At 32.3% G+C, this 15,589-nt stretch overlaps 1 pseudogene; it reads left to right on the plus strand.

The window, feature by feature from the left end:
- Positions 1-3,338: 3,338 nt before the first annotated feature.
- Positions 3,339-11,690, plus strand: LOC141519178 (histone chaperone ASF1B pseudogene; annotated as a pseudogene).
- The last annotated feature ends 3,899 nt before the right edge of the window (positions 11,691-15,589 follow it).

Genomic DNA, 15,589 nt, shown 5'->3' on the forward strand with positions numbered 1-15,589 from the left:
AATTAAATCATGAGTCTCATGAGAAAGAAAGAAAAGAGAGTAGGAGGTAAAAAGGAGGTGAAGAAAAGAGAGAAATCAAGTGAAAGAGAAAGGAAGAAATAAGATAAGACACAGAAAAAGGGAAACATCTAAAGACAGAAGTTGAGACACAGAGATAGAAGTAGAAAGTTACAGAGAGACAGAGATCAAGAGGAAGTTTTATGCTAATATAATCATTTCTATCTATTTAGATGGATATAAATTGTTTATCACAAAACACCTAGAAGATCTTAGTGGATCACTTTTTGAGTAACTTTGCTTAATAAACAGTACAATAGCATATGAAATTTACAATTGTAATGATGAGCAAGGGGGATAGATTTTATGATTACTTGTAATATTCTTGTAGGAAATTTAATCGAAGCAGACAAATATCTCTCTAGGAGAATAATGTTCTGTATCCCCCATTAATCTCTTTGCCATAAAACTAATTGTTGTAATGTAAATTTAAAAATTTCTTCACTTGAAACTTAAAAATATTTGTGTTTGGTTTTCATTTGTAGATCATGAAATTTGAAACAATCAATACTGGCATCCTTTAAGGCACAGTAGTATTGTTCAAATTACACTCATTTGCATCTACTGGAAAGTTAAAGACAACATTTACACTCCATGTGTTCTCATCGGCTTACTTCATTTCAAAGGTCATATATATATATGTCCAACAGATGTACCTCTCCTATGTTGTCAGATGTATCTGATGCAACCCTATGATTAACAATTTTCTGAAAACTGTCTTTTAAAATGACATCAAGCAAAGGTGCATATATGTGTGTATGTGAGTCTATGTATGTATGCATGCATGTATAATTTCAGGTAAGGATCAAGATTAAGAAACAGGTAACTGTCCAGTAAAACTTCATTCATTTTTCTTCAATAGTCAAAAAGTCACTACGAACTTGAATGATTTTTTTTAGGTTTTTTTTTTTTTTTGCAAGGCAAATGGGGCTAAGTGGCTTGCCCAAGGCCATGCAGCTAGGTAATTATTAAGTGTCTGAGACTGGCTTTTAAACCCAGGTACTCCTGAATCCAAGGCCAGTGTTTTATCCACTATGCCACCTAGCTGCCCCTTGAATGATTTTTTTTTAAAAAAATTGGTACACTGAATTCCTTGTAAGGCAAGTGAGACAAAAGAATTATTCTCTATAATAGTTTAACCATTCTGATTGATGAACCCTTGAATTTGGGAGGATTTTTGTATAGCTTCCTATTCATATATATATATATATATATATATATATATATATATATATATATATATATATATATATAATATGTATATCTTTTTATAGTCTGTACATATTTTTTATAAATTATGATATATTTTTAAAGAACATGTCTGTTTAAATTTTGATGTTCAAATTCTCTTCTTTCTTCCCACTCTTCCTCTACCCAGAGAGAAGGTAAGCAAAATGTTATAAAGTAATTAGACATGTTAAATCATGTGAAACATTTCCATTTTAGCCATATCACAAAATTTTTTATAAAAGGCTAGAAAATTTTACTTTATTTAGTACTCAGATTTCATCAGTTCTCTCTCTGTTCATGGTGATTGTTTTTCCAATGTGTTATTTGGAACTGTCTTGGATCATTATTTTGTTTAGAGTAGCGTGGTTGATTGTCATTACAATATTATTGTTCCTATGCAAAATGATCACTCAGTCTTTCTCACTTACCTTTGCTTCTCAAAGAGTTATTTGGAATTGTTTTGAGTCATTATTTTGCTCATTTAAGCACGGTTGCAACATTGTTGTTCCAATGGACAATGATCTCTAAGTCCTCAATTCACTTTGCTTTAGCTCATATAGAAATTAATATTTTTTGTGAAACCATTCACATCATTTCTTATAGCACAATAGAATTCCATCATGATTATATAACAACTTATTCAACAATTCTTAAACTGATAAACATTCCTTTAATTTTGAATTTTTTAGGCGAAAGGCAGAAATAATAAATGCATACTTCAAAATTCGATAAAAATTATATGCATTAAAAGGTCATGGAAAGAGAACCCCAAAACTAATTGGAAACTAATTAACTTAATTTTAAATAATGAGTGGATCAAACAACAAATCAACAATAATCAATAATTACATCCAAAATTGACAATAATGATCCCAGAATTTATGGGATACAACCAAGGCAGGTTTGAAGGGAAACATTAGATGTCTAAATACTTATATGAATTAAATAGAGAAAGAGAAGATACATGAATTGAGTATCCAATTTAAAAAAAGAAGGAATTAAAGATCCCCAATTAGATACCAAATTAGAAGTTCTGAAAATCAAGGGACTGATCAATAAAATTGAAAGCAAGAAAACCATTGATCTAATAAATAAAACTAAGTGTTGATTTTTATGAAAATGTCAATAAAATAGATAACCTTGGTTAATTCGATTTAAAAAGAAGAAGACAATCAAATTACCAGTATCAAAAATGAAAAAGATGAACTAATTACCAATGAGGAGGAAATTAAAGAGATAATTGTGAACTACTTTGTTGAACTGTATGCCAATAAATTTGGAACCCTGAATGAAATGGATAAATATTTACAAAAATACAAACTCCCTACATTAACAGAAGAGGAAATAATATACTTAGCCCCATTTCAAAAAAAAATAAATTGAAGAAACCATCAATGAATTCCCTAAGGAAAAAATCCCCAGGACTAGATGGATTTACAAGTGAATTCTACTAAACATTTAAGGAACAATTCGTATTCTACATGAACTATTTAAAAAAATTGGAGAAGAAGGAGTTCAGGCTATGACACCAACATGGTACTAATACCTAAACCAGGAAGAAACAAAACAAAGAAAAATATAGACCAATCTCCCTAATGAATATTGATGCAAAAATCTTAAATAAAATTTTAGCAATGAGATTACATCAAGTTATTATCAGGATAATACGCCATGATCAGGCAAAACATAGACCCATATCTCACATTCTATACCAAAATAAGATCCAAAATGGGTACAGGATTTAGACATAAAGGGTAATAGCATAGCAAAACATTAGTCAAGACCCATCATATTGTATACAATCTTAAAAGGTAATATATAATACTTCTAATTATTTAGAACTTTATCTCTCTTAGGATAATTAAAGAGTAGAATATAATTAAGAGAATGAACTTAATGGATATGGGTATAATTAGGTCTTATTTATTCATTGAAATGGTCTAAGATGACATCACTGTTTGAGACAAAGAGCAACCAGAAAATCAGCAGGGTATTAACTTTAAACTTAAGTGTCTCATTTGATCCACTTTAATCCTAATGTGTTTAGCACCATGTCCAATGAAGGCATCAAAATCTGCAAGGACTTGAGTCAGTGCCTTTACATCATTTGTAAAGCTCTCAGGTGAGACCTACAGAGCCTCCCAGTACTTAGAGGTCCTTAAGATTCTTTCAGTTAATTAAATCAGAGTTTGTCTTAACCCTGCTACACTTAACTATGAGGTTAAGTACCCTGGGTGAGGATAGGGGAGTAAAAGTAGGGGAGAGAATAGACATTGCTTCATTTAAAAAGGAGTTAAAAGTCCTGGATGGGGAGATGGAGATAAAGTGTGAAAGAAAATAGGCCTTGCTTCACTTAACAAGGGGTTAAGTACCATGATCCTGTGTGTGGAGGAGGAAGGGGGAATGAATGGGAGAAATTTGGTGGGGGTGGGGAGGCACAAATAGTTCAAGAAATAATATGCCTTTGGATGATACTTTGACTCCTGAGGAGAATTATGTGTCCTTGATTTTAAAGAGGGTAAAGGTAAAAATGAATATAACTATAATTTGATGCAAGAATTAGAAATTGAGGGAATTCCCATCAATAGGGGAATTGTTAAACATGTTATGGTTCATGAATATTATAGAATACTATCATTCTATAAGATGTCCTAAATGATCAGACTCTAGAGTAGCATGGAAGGAATTACAGGATCTGATGCTGAGCAAAGGGAGGAGAACCAAGAGAACAATGTACACATTTTGAGATGATCAACCCTGATGGATGCAGTTGCTCTCAGCAGTTCAGAAAGCCAGGACAGTCCTTAGGAGACCAGTTATGGACAATGCTCCCCATCCAAAGAAGAAAAACAAAACAAAACTAAACTAAAAATCCTTCAGAATCTTATGAACACTAAATTCTCTTTAAAAAAATAAATATCTCTTAGGTATTTCTTTCCCTTAATCCTAATTTCTCATACCAAAATTGACTAATCTGTAAACATGTTTAATACAAATGTGTATGGTCAATATTAACTTCTTTTCCACTGAGGGAAGGAAATTTTATAACTTAATGTAACATCATATGGATGAATGTTGAAAAACTTTCTTAATATGTATTTGGAAAAATAAAATATTAATTAAATAAAATTTCAATTCTTTGCCACCAGAAAAAAAAAACTGCTATAAATATTTGTGTCCTATATAGGTCCTTGTCCTCCTTCTTTGATTTCTTTGGGGTTCAAAGTTAGTGGTATTGCTGAACCAAAGAGAACACAGAGTTATATAACCTTTTAGTCAGAGTTCCAAATTATTTTTCAATATGCTTGAATCCATTCACAACACTATCAATACATATTTTTTCTTCAATCCCTGCAGCATTTTTTATGATAGATGAGAAGTGTTTTAATTTGCACTTCTCTAATTGATAGTTATTTAGAATATTTTATACGACTATGAGTGTTTGATCTTTTCTTCTGAAAGCTATCTGTTTGTACTCTTTGACCCCTTATCAGTTGAGGACTTAATTTATTTACATAAATTACTCAGTTCCCTAAATATTTGAGAAATGAGAACCATATCAGAGAAACTTGCTGTAAAATATTTTGATAACACTCCATGTTTATATAGTTTCTTTTAGCAAATTATAGTTTCCTTGATTATCTCTTTCAATTTGATCTATTTTTGTTTTATGCTTTATCTGAGAATGTCATGACAACTCCTTTTTTTTAAACTTCAGCTGAAGTATATTATATTCTATTTCAGCCCTTTGTTTTACTTCCATTCTATTATACACTTCCATTTTATGGGTGTGTTCATTTCATTTGAATTCATGGTTATTATTGTGCATTTCTCTCTTTTCTCCATTTTTTCATCCTGTTCCTCCTGGAAGGTCTGATTTGGTTCTGAGTTCTGCATCCCTTAAGTTATATTTTCCCCACACATGACTTCTATTTTCTCTTCCCCTCTAATTCCCCTATCAGTAATACAAATATGTTGAATACACACACACACATACACACACACACACACACACACAAACACAAACACACATATACTTTTTTCTCTCTTTGACCTAGTTCTGATGAAAGTGTGGTTCAAGCACTTCTGGCCACACCCCCCAACCCTTTCTTCCCCTCTACAACAAAAGTTCTTCCTTTTAAACTGCTTTAATATGAGAAAAAAAAATTCCCATATTACGTATCAGTTCTTTCTTTTCCCAGTGCATCATTCTTTTTCACTTCTCATTGTTTTTGGACATTATGCCAACTTAATCAACATCTCCTCATGTCCACTGTTTATGCAGTCTCCTTCTAACTATCCTAAAAATTATAAAGTACTTTGTAATTACATGTATCATTTCCTCATATATATTGTTTCATATAAATTGTTTATTGAGGCTTTTGAGATTACCTTCAAGTTCATCTTTTAATATTTTTGATTCTTATGTTTAATATCAAATTTTCTATTCAACTCTAGTCTTTTCATCAGGAATGTTAGAAAGTCCTCTATTTCATTAAATAATTATTCCCCTGATGGATTATCCTAAATTTTAATGTGTTTGGTTGTAATTCTAACTCCTTTGCCTTTCAAAAATACCATATTGAAAGTCCTCTACTCTTTAATATTGAAACTGTCAAATGTAATGTGATCCTGACTTTGATTCCATGATATTTAGATTATGTTTTAATAGTGCTTAAAAAGTTTATTTTTCACAAGGGAGTTCTGGAATTTGACTATAATATTCTTGAGATTTTTTTTTCCTTTTGGAGTGTTGCTTCTGGATGTAAGATATTGGGGCATTTTTATTATTATTCCTTGAAAGATTGTGTCTAAACAATTTTTTTGATCATGGATTTCAGGTAATTCAAGATTTTTTTTTTCCAAAATGATTCTGTTTTCACTTGACAGAAAAAGAAAAAGAAAACAAATATTTCCATAACAGAGTATAATCAAAATATGATTGCACATGAAACAACAAATCTACCATGTTCAAGTTAGTATACCTTCCAAATATATATAATAAAATTATGTAATTTTTTCCCCTTTTTTCTTCCCTCCTTCCACAATTTGAGATGCTTACCATTAGAAAAATAATACTTAAAGTATCTCTTTGATCTGTTTTCCAGGAGAGTTGGTTTTCTGGTGAGATATTTCACATTTTCTACTATTTCTTTCTCTTTTTTTAGTTTTTTTTAGTTTTTTTTTTTTAATGCAATAGGGTTAAGTGGTTTGCCCAAGGCTACATAGGTAATTATTGAGTATCTGAGGCCAGATGTGAACTCAGGTACTCCTGACTCCAGGGCCAGTGCTCTATCAACTGCACCACCTAGCCACCCCTCTTTCTATTTTTTTAAAATTTGTTTTATATCTTCTTTATGTCTCATAGAATGATTAGCTTCCACTTATCCATTTCTAATTTTTAAGTATTTTCCTTTTTAAATTAATTTTCTTTCAAATTTTATTTTTCCAATTACATGTTATAAAAGTTTTTCGACATTCACCCATTTGTATATTTATAAGTTACATATTTTTTACCACCCCCCTTTCCTACACACCTCACCTCAGTGGCAAACAATCTTTGTAAATATTGTATATGTATATTTAACATGTTTACATTATTAGTCATTTTGTGTATGAGGAATTAGGACTAAGGGAAAAGAAAGAAAACCAGGAAGTAGGAAGTAATAACCTAAGAGCTGTTTTTTTAATAAGTGGACATATCCCTTCAGATTTTGTGTTTTTTTAAATTGTTGGTTGTTTGTTTTTTCCTCTGGATGGATATGGATGGTGATGACCATAACAGGTCTTCCAGATTGTCTTAATTCTCTGAATTGATGGGAGAAACTGAATTCCTCATAGTTGATCAATTTACAATGTTGTTGTTAATGTGTACAATGATTGTTTGGTTCTGTTTCCTTCACTCAGCTTGTTTGTGTAATGTTTTCCATGCTTCTCTAAATTCCAATTGTTCACACTTTCTTATTGAACAATAGTATCCCATAGCATTCATATAACCTAACTTGCCATTCCCCAATTGAGTAATATTCTCTCAATTTCCAATTCTTTGAACATGTGATACTTTTTTGCCATTTTTATGATTTCTTTTGAATATGGACCTAGTATGTGTATTGATGGGTCTAAGGGTATAGTAAGTTTTATTGTACTTTGAGAATAGTTCCAGACTGCTCTCCAAGTATTTGGATTAGTTCACAACTCCAAGAACAATGCAATCAATGTCCCACTCTTTCCACAATCTCTCCAAAATTGATCATTTCCCTTTTAGTTATCTTGGTCAGTCTGATTGGTGTGAGATGGTACCTCAGAGTTGTTTAAATTTGCATTTCTCTAATCAATAATTTTTTAGAATATGTTTATATTATTATATATAGCTTTAATTTCTTCATTTGAAAACTGGCTGCTCATATTCTTTGTCCATTTATCAGTTAGGGAATGACTTATAAATTTGATTTGATACTCTATGTATTTTAGAAAAAAGACTTTATGATACCCCCTAGATATGAAAATTGTTTCCAAGTTTTCTGTTTCCCTTCTAATCTTGACTCCATTGATTTTATTAGTGCAAAGCCTTTTTAATTTAACATAGTCAAAGTCATCCATTTTGCTGTTTATAATGTATTCTATTTCTTGTTTGGTCATAGATTTCTTCCCCCTTTCCATAGATCTGATATGTAGAGTATTTCTTGATCTCTTAATTGGTCTATGGTATCACCCTTTATATCTAAATCCTGTATTCATTTGGAACTTATTATGGTATGGGGTGTGAGTTGTGAATCTATACCTAAATTCTGTCAAACCATTTTACAGTTTTCACAGTTAATAGTGAGTTCTTATCCTAAAAGCTAAAGCTTTTGTGTTTGTCAAACAAGAGATTATTATAGTCATTTACTACTATTTCTTTTGAACCTATCCTAATCCACTGATCTTTCTTAACCAGTGCCTGGCAGTTTTTATGAGTGCTGTTTTATGGTATAGTTTTAGATCTGGTATAGATAGGTCAACTTTCTTTGCATTTCTTTTTTCATCATTTCCCTTGATATTCTTGACATTTTTTTGCCTCAGAGAAATTTTGTTCCTATTTATTCTAGCTCTGTAAAATAGACTATTGGTAGTTTGATTGATATGGCACTGAATAAGTAATTTTATGTGAAAAGAATGATCATTTTTATTATATTAACTAGAACTAACCATGAAAAATTGATGTTTTTTTTTTCAGTTGCTTAGATATGACTTTATTTGTTTTTAAAATATTTTATAATTGTATTTATATAGTTTCTGGGTTTGTCTTGGGAGATAGATTCCCAAGTATTTTATATTGTTTACAGTTATTTTAAATGAAATTTCTCTTTGTAGCTCTTGCCCTTGGGTTGTATTATTTATATATAAAAATGCTGATGGTTTATGTGTGTTTATTTTATATCCTGCTACTATGTTAAAGCTGTTAATTGTTTCAAGTAGTTTTTTTGGTTGATTTTCTATGATTCTCCAAGTATACCATCAAATCATCTACAAAGAGTGAAAGTTTTTTTTCTTCATTGCCAATTCTAATTCCTTCAATGTCTTTTTCTTCTCTTATTGCAAAGGCTAACATTTCAAATACTATATGGAATAGTAATAATGATAATGGTTATCCCTGTTTCACATCTAATCTTATTGAAAATGCTCCTACATGCAATGTTTGTTGATGGTTTTAGATAGATATTACTCATTATTTAAAGGAATTTAAAGAAATTCCATTATTCCTATACTCTCTAGTCTTTTGTCTCTTTATTTTTATTAATAGTTTTATTTTTCCAAATACTATATGAATCTTTTTCAACATTCATCCATACACCTATATATATTTTTAACTTACAAAATTTCCTTCCACTCTCCCTTCCCACCTCCTCCCTTCAGTAGCAAACAGTCAGGTTAATAATGTATGTATACATTTGTCTTAAAAATGCTTAGAGATTAGTCATTTTTGGTATGAGGAATTAGGATTAAGGGAAAGAAAGATGTAAGAGGTATTTTTTAAGTGAATGAAGTATTCATCAGTTTCTGAAGGATTTTGTTTTGTTTTCTTCCTCTGGATAGAGATAGAATTGTCCATAGCTGGTCTCCTAGAGTTGACCTGTATCTCTCAGTTGCTGAGAGCAGTTGCATCCATCAGGGTTGATCATCTCACAATGTTGTAGTTACTGTGTACTATGTTCACTTGGTTCTCCCTTCACTCAGTGTCAGATTCTCCATTTCATTCCTTGCTTCTCTAGAATCTAACCATGTATTATTTCTTATAGAACCAAAGTATTCCATAATATTAATGTACCATAACTTGTTTAACCATTCTCCAATTGATGGATGTATCTTCACTTTACAATTCTTTACCTCTACAAAAGGAAGTTCTATTAATATTTTGGAACATTTGGGACTTTTCTCATTTTTTAGGATTTTTCTGAGTGTAGCCCTAGAATTGGAATTGCTAGGTCAAATGATATGAACAGTTACAATACACTTTGGGGATAGTTCCATATGTTCTCCAGAATGTTGGATCAGTTCACAACTCCACCAGGAATGCATTAATGTCCCGATCTTCCCACAATCTCTCCAACATTGATCATTTTCCCTTTTTGTCATCTTAGACAATCTAACAGGTATGAGGTAATAGCTCAGAGTTCTTTCAATTTGCATTTCTCTAATCAATAGTGATTTGGAGCATTTTTTCATATGATAATATATAACTTTAATTTCATCATTTGAAAACTATCTATTCAAATCCTTTGCCTATTTATCAATTGGAGAATCTATTGTTTGTAATTGGAAAGGATGTTGTATATTGTTAAAGACTTTTTCTGTATCTATTGAGATAATCTTAGAATTTCTGTTGGTTTTGCTATTGATATGTTTAATTATGTTCTGTTTTCCTAGTATTGAACCATCCCTACTTACCTGGTATAAAACCTATTTAATCTTGGTGTGTTATCCTAGTAATAATTTATAGTCTCAGTTTAAATTTTATTTAAGATTTTTGAGTCAATGTACATTAGATAGATTTGTCTATAATTTTCTTTACATGTTTTAGCTCTTTCTGCTTTATGTACCAGCACCATGTTGGTGCTATAAAAGGAATTTGGCAGAAATCTTCCATTTTTAAAAATAGTTTATGTAGTATTGGATTTAATTCCTCCTTAAATATTTGGTAGAATTCACTTGCAAATACTATAGACTTTTTCTTAGCCTCTTTATTGATGGTTTCTTAAATTTCTTTTTCTGAAATGGAGTGTTAAGTATATTTTTCATCCACTATTAATTTGGGTAGTTTATGTTTTGGAAAAAAATCATCCATTTAACTCTGCTTGTCAAATTTGTTGGCATGCAGCTGAGTAAAATAGCTCCAGCTTATCTCTTTATTTTCTCCTTATTGGTGGTGAGCTCAGACTTTTCCACTTTTGATACTGGCAATTTGTAATTCTCCTTTTTTAGTCAGATTAGCCAAAGGTTTATCTATTTGATTTTTTTTCCCATAAAACCAAGTCTTAGGTTTATTTATTTGATCAATGGTTTTCTTGCTTCCTTTTTATTATTCTCTCCTTTAATTTTCAAATTTTCTAATTTGCTATTGTTAATTGGGGATCTTTAATTTTATGCTTTTTTACTTGCATGCCCAATTCATTGATCATCTCTTTCTCTATTTTATTCATTTAAGTATTTAGAAATATAAAATTTACCCAAAAATCTGCTTTGGGAAGTATTGGGGGGGTAGATGGAACAGGTTCTACTTTGAGGGCATCTTTTTTCCTAGACTTCACAAGGCGAGGGCCAATGTTTTGATTCAGAATGTGGCAGTGCTTGAGACTCTGAGACTGTTCCACAGCCCTTTCCAGTTCAAAATCAGCAATGCCTTGACAGACCACTTAGAATTAAAGATCATTTACATGGATTCAGCAGAGAGTGAGGAGTTTGACCAGATACTGGATTCAGCACTAATAGGGCCAGAAAAGGGTCACATGTTTGTCTTTCAGGCAGATGCCTCTACTGCCTCCCTAATTCCAGAAACTTATGCAGTGAGTGTAACTGTGGTCCTTATAACTTGCACCTGTCTTAGGCAAGAGTTTATCTGAATAGGCTACTATGTCACCAATGAATGTACAAACCCTGAGTTGGGGAAAAATCCTCCCCTGAAACCAGACTTCTCTCAGCAAAAGTGAAACATCTTGGCTTCTAAACACCTAGTAACTTAGTTCCAAATTAACTGGGACATTGAAACCCAAGACCCTGTCTTAAGCATGTGGCTATCTCTGAATTGTCCACCAACCAAACCATTATATCTTACAGACTATATTTGCCACAACTCTCCTCTCCCCCCAGCATTATTTATGAAAACTCCATGCATTGCATCTAACTTGGAAAAAAATGAGGCTTAGGCAATATGATGGATCTGGATTTCTGCAGAATAAATGGTTTTGTTCTGGAAAATATCTGGGAGAAGCCTAGAGGACTCGAATTGGAACTATAAGCTATAGCTATATTCCAGTTAAACTGACCCTTATGGGAAGGAAAACCTGTGATTGGTATGTCCATTAGTTCAATTCAAAGAGACTATTTATCTATTTACCTACTGGTCTACAGAGCAGATGGTACTTTAGCTCTTTTACTCATTGTGAATTTCACTTTTTCTACATCTGACTTTTTTTGATTTTTATAACTCTGCAAATGTATTCAGTCTGTGGGTGGGTTTTTCTTACTTTGTTTTGAGATTGCTTATGAACTTCTTGAACTATAATTGGAGATTCCTCCCTATCCCACTTATCCCCCCTTTTATTCTGTGTTATTTCCTTAGTTCTTCCCCCTTCCCAACCATCTTCAATCAGTGATTTGCCTTGACTTTCTGAAGTTACTCATTAATAATCTTAGTAGGATTTGGGCTCCAGCAGTTTTGATGGATGACTACTGGTATTTTGATTGCCACACTTTTCCCAGTTGTATTTTTTTATTCCTGCCTCCATCTTGTCAACTCTTGTAGAGGGCGATTCCTTTAGTTGCCAAGAATGGGGTTTTGAGAGACTATTTAAAGAAAAGGCCATCCTCTTTCTTTGCTTTGTGACACCTCAACTAAAATATGACTCATTCCTCCCATCTCTAGGCCAGATCAGAGTATATGAACAAGAACCAAGCAATTGATTTTCTCTGGGCATGAATAATAAATATACTCATTGTGAACTACAACTCCATGTCCTCTAACTCTAGGAGTTAATGCCAAAAGGCTGCTCTTAACTTCTTTTGGGTTCATTAGATGTCTCAGGCTATTGGAGAATAAGATGCTTCTTTTGTTTTGGAGATAAAGCAAAAGAGAGGGAACTTGGAAACATGCCCTAGTTCTCAGTACTTTTCCTATATCCTTTTTCCCTGTGGCTATTGCTGCTTATGCAATTTGTATATTAAAGGTTTTATATTAAAAGTTATGGTTACTGGAGAAACAAAAGCAAAAAAAAATTGTTTTGACTGCACACCATAAATTTTAGTATGGTATCTCATTGCTTTTATTTTCTTGGAAGAAATATCTGATTATTTTTATGAATTGTTGATCCATTCATTCCTTAAAATTAGATTGTTAATTTTGAATTAATTTTTGGTTCATCTTTATTTGGCCTTTATTACATGTAATTTTTGTTGCATCATGATCTGACAAAGGTGCAATTATCATTTCTGCTTTTCTGCATTTGATTTTAATGATTTTATGCCATAGTACATGGTCAGTTTTGGTATAGGTTTCATGTATTGTAGAGAAATGGGTGTATTCTTTTTATCCCCATTTTACTTTCTCCATAAGTCTATTATTTCTAAGTTGTTTAAGATTCAGTTCATCTTCTTAACTTCCTTCTTGTTTATTTTGCTGTTACATTTATCTAATTCTGTGAGTGAGAAGTTGAAGCTCCCCACCATTACAGTGTAACTGCCTATGTCTCCTTATAATTCTCTCAGTTTCTTCTGTAAAAATTTGGACACAGTACCTTTTGTTGCATATTTGTTAATACTGATATAATTTCATTGTCCATGATGCCTTTTACAAAGATGTAGTTTCCTTCCTTATCCCTTTCAACGAGATCTTTTCCTGTTTTTCCTTTGACTTAGATCAGGATTACTACCCCTGTTTTTTTTTCCTTCCACTGAAGCATAATATATTTTGTTCCAAACTTCTATCTTTACCTTCTGTGTATCTCTGCTTCAGATGTGTTTCTTGTAAACAACATAATGTAGAATCCTGCCTTTTAATTCCTTCTGTTATCTGCTTCTGTTTCATGAGTGAGTTCATACCATTCACATTTGCAATTAAGTTTATGAATTCTTTATTTCTTTCCATGTTATCATTCCCTATTTATAATTTACTCTTTCTTTTCCTCTTATTCTTCCTCACCATTGTTTTGCTCTCTTTCCCCTTTAACTTTTCTTTTAAATTTTAATCATCAGTTTATTTTCACTTACACTTGCATCTTCCCTTTTATCAATCCCTTATTCCCTTTCGTTCCCCTCTCTCCACCCACCCCCCGCATCACTGTAGGCTAAGCTAGATCTTTAAACCTATTTGGAAATGCATGTTATTTCCTCTCTGGGTCAACTCTATTGAATAGGAGTTACTCAGTGTTCACACACTCCCTTCTTTCCCTCTAGATCCCTGTGCCTCTTTACCTGGTGTTGTTTATCCACTGATGTCTTGGCTTCTCCTGGTGTACTCCTGTTTTAACCCTATCTTGTATCTTCGATGTCTTTGTCAAAAATACTCATTTTATTTGTCCTGATAGAATTACCATTCTCAAAGTTTGATTAAATGATTGATAACCAGCACTGTCTCATAGTCACTAAGCACCCGCCCCTCTTCTGTTTCTATTACTCAAGAGTTATAAATTACATCAAATTGCAATTGATTTATTCCACCTTCATTTTTCAAGTACCCTCCATGGACACAATCCTCATGAGCCAAAGCATTATACAAAAAGAAATCATTTCATGAACCATTTATATTCCTCCTCCACCCCCAGGCACACTCCCTCCGATTGTAACCAAAGCATCAAGCAAAGTTAAATTACTTCATAATCTTTTTGTATTCAATCCCTCTAAGTACACTCTCCCCCTCCATCTCTATAGTACTCTAATCAAAGCCCTAGAACCTGCCCCAGTCAAAGTGTTGGATATGTTTTCTCCAGTTAGCACTCCAACCATGAGCCTTGTTAACTGAAGTATAGATTAAGGCAAGATCACTTCTTTATGTCCAATTTTCTAAGTACACTTTCACCCTTAACGCTATTGCACTACAACTTTAACTAAATTATCTAGTAAAGTAAGGTCACTTAATGATTTAATTATGTATAGAGTTTCTAACTATTCTTTCTCCCTCTGTCTCTATAGGAAATTTCATTCTCATAATCAACATCACATGATGTCTATTTTATACTTATATCCTCTTAGTACTATCACTTCAACTATATTCAACCTTCAAACTATTCTAAGAAAAGCACAAGTCTCAAGAGTTTATAGTGTTAGCTTAACTTTTAGGGATGTATACAGTTTAATGCTCTTCACTAGCATTATCCCCCCCTCCTTTCGATTTACCTTTTTTTATTCATCTCTTCAGTGTTACATTTGAATATCGCATTTTTTGTTCAATTCTGTTTTTTATCAAAAAAAAGTGGAAGTCCTCTATTTCATTGAAAATTCATAAAATCTGGAGTTTTGCAGGATAGTTTATTCTTGGATGGAATCTAAGGTCTTTTGACCTCAGAAATATTGTATCTCAGAGCCTCTGATCCTTTAATGTTGAAGCTGATAAGTCCTTTGTAAGTCTAATTGTTCTTCTTTTTAAAATAAATTCTCTTTGCTTGCAGTATTTTCTCTTTTAGATGAAGAGTCTGAAATTTGGTTATGATAATCTTTGTAGTTTTGTCTTGGGGCCTCTTTATGAAAGGTGTTCTGTGTATTCTTTTTTTAGGTTTTTGCAAGGCAAATGGGGTTAGGTGGCTTGCCCAAGGCCACATAGCTAGGTAATTATTAAGGGTCTGAGACCAGATTTGAATCCAGGTACTCCGGACTCCAGGGCAAGTGCTTTATCCACTGAGCCACCTAGCTGCCCCCTGTGTATTCTTTTAAGGATTATTTTGTCTTCTTGATCTAGTATATTAGGACAGTTTCCCATGATAATTTCCTGAAAGATATTTTCCAGGACTTTTTTTTTTAAATCTAGGCTTTCAGATAGACCAATAATTCATAAATTCTCTCCTGGATATATTTTCCAGGTTGTTTGTTCTTCCTTAAAGGTATTTTACATTTT

Source organism: Macrotis lagotis, chromosome 3 (assembly GCF_037893015.1).
Source record: "Macrotis lagotis isolate mMagLag1 chromosome 3, bilby.v1.9.chrom.fasta, whole genome shotgun sequence".
Taxonomy (NCBI): domain Eukaryota; kingdom Metazoa; phylum Chordata; class Mammalia; order Peramelemorphia; family Peramelidae; genus Macrotis; species Macrotis lagotis.